Raw genomic sequence first — 2,500 nt, forward strand, 5'->3', positions numbered from 1 at the left:
TGTCTCTATTTGTACATTTTCACATATGTAAAAATCTAAAGCTGTTGTGGAGCAGTCGAGGTATAAAGTACTTTTACATTACTTTAAAACACTTAGATGAGTGTACTTGTACCGCGGTAGAAACCCTTCATGGCAGACGGGTAAAGATGTGTGATTACTTTGGTCAGGGCGCCGTCAGAGCGTGAATGTACGAGTGCAAGCGGCGTCGAGCGCTCCGGTGTGACCTTTTGACCTTGGCTTGGCGACCGCGCCCGCCCTCCGCCAGCTGACCGCGGCGTTGCGGGACAGCGAACCAGCGCCCGGTGATTCACGGCGCCGTTAGAGCGCCGGCCGGCTATTTAATCACAGAGTGAGGAAACACAGGGGCCATTAAAACAGAGCCGGAGCCGCTTAACAGCTTCTATTTACAGGGAGGCGCTCCGGTTCCCGAAATAAATGACATGCAACAAGAGCTGGAGGGAGAGGAGCGATGGGGTGAGAGATAGAGGGAGGAGGAGAGGAGGAGATAACAAGAGGGAGGATGGATGGAGGTGCAGCTCTGTGGTGGGATCCACACTCACTCCCATTGATCCGGGTTACTTGTTCATGTCACCGCAGTTTCATATCCGCTGCTGAATTTGGGGCAAGTGGTTATTGGATAAGTCACTGAGGTCACGTAGAAGTACCCAAGGTCACGTAGAGGTCACTGAGGTCACGTAGAAGTACCCAAGGTCACATAGAGGTCACGTAGAGGTCACTGAGGTCACGTAGGAGTACCTAAGATCTTGTAGAGGTCACACAGACACAGAGGTCACTGAGGTCACGTAGAAGTACCTAAGATCTTGTAGAGGTCACACAGAGGTCTCTGAGGTCATGTGGAAGTAATTAAGGTCACATAGAGGTCATGTGGAAGTTACTGAGGTCATGTAAAAGTACCTAAGGTCATGTAAAAGTACCTAAGGTCACGTAGAGGTCACTTAGTTCATGTAAATGTAACCAAGGTCACGTAGAGGTCATGTGGACGCTACTGAGGTCATGTAGAAGTCACTTGCAGTCAGGTGCATGATGTTCAATCATTTATTTGTGCTGTTTAATTGAATGTAATTCTCTTGTAATAAACATGTGTAATATGTTCCACATCATAATAAATAAATAAACGTGATGTACATCTGTTGTGAAACGCTGTGTTTAACATAAATTACAATAATTGTAGCCTTGTAAAAGTTCAGGTAAATATTATGATTATCAGCGAGTTAAATAAACAATCAAAACTACTTCACAAGCTGGAAGACGGCCAAAACATAAACACACGGAAGCTTTCATCACGTCGATGGAGAGTTTCATCGCTCAAAACACTGAAAACCGCCGAAAACATTTGAAGGACGAAGCGTCAACAACAGAAACGAGCAGACGAACAACGTTCCTGTGAAGAGAGACACACAAACACACTTTGCTGTTCACGAAGATCCAGCTACACAACCGATGCTTCACTCTGCGGACTCTCACTCGCTCAAAGTCCACCGCGTACTCAGATTGTGTCCATTTACAGACCTGGACCAGGTCTACACGGGGACTTGGACCAGGTCTGCAGTAAGACCAGGTCCAGGTCTACAGAGAGCTGTCGTCGGGCTGCTGACTCTCCAGATCCGGGCCCCAGCAGCCGTCCTGCTGGTACATTATTTAACTGCCATCTAGGTCACACGCTGGCAAACACATATTGTTCCAAACAATAAAACGAGTCCTCGCATGGTGCTGCTGAGCCAGCGAGGAGGCGCGCCAAGAAAAACATCAACATGAATGATTTAGACGTCCAAATGTTTAAGAAAAAACTAAACAGCCGTGTCGATTACTCACGGAGGAAAACGCCAGCGTGTGTGAAACAACCGGAGAGTCATTTATTCCTCCGTTTGGTTAAGATGCTACAATGTTTCAATGTTACGGTGTTACGGTGTTAATATGTTAATATGTTAATATGTTAAGATGTTACAATGTTTCAATGTTACGGTGTTACGGTGTTAATATGTTAATATGTTACAATGTTAATATGTTAAGATGTTACAATGTTTCAATGTTACGGTGTTACGGTGTTAATATGTTAATATGTTAATATGTTAAGATGTTACAATGTTTCAATGTTACGGTGTTATGGTGTTAATATGTTAAGATGTTACAATGTTAATATGTTACAATGTAACAGTGTTACAAAGTTAATATGTTACAGTGTTACTATGTTAATATGTTAATATGTTACGATTAACCCAATTAAGAGAAGAAGAAATGAAGTGCATCACAGAGAGAGAGAGAGAGAGAGAGAGAGAGAGAGAGAGAGAGAGAGAGAGAGAGAGAGAGAGAGAGAACAGGTGGACAACCTGATTAAAGAGGAGAGGTGACGATGAACTGAGTCAGCACAGGTGTGCACACACACATACACACACACATGGACACACACAAACACACACACACACACACACACGCACAGCACGACACAAATCTGTCATTTCATGTTAGATATGAAGAGAAG

The 2,500-nt window shown here is 44.2% G+C and overlaps 1 protein-coding gene across 1 annotated transcript in view; it reads right to left on the reverse strand.

Annotated features, from left to right (window-relative positions):
- Positions 1 to 2,500, reverse strand: part of LOC137788482 (sodium channel protein type 3 subunit alpha-like) — a 99,536-nt gene that overhangs the window by 28,816 nt on the left and 68,220 nt on the right. The window lies entirely within an intron of this gene.

Source organism: Clinocottus analis, unplaced genomic scaffold, assembly GCF_023055335.1.
Source record: "Clinocottus analis isolate CAN_PGR_092001 unplaced genomic scaffold, fCliAna1.0.p SCAF_18, whole genome shotgun sequence".
NCBI lineage: Eukaryota > Metazoa > Chordata > Actinopteri > Perciformes > Cottidae > Clinocottus > Clinocottus analis.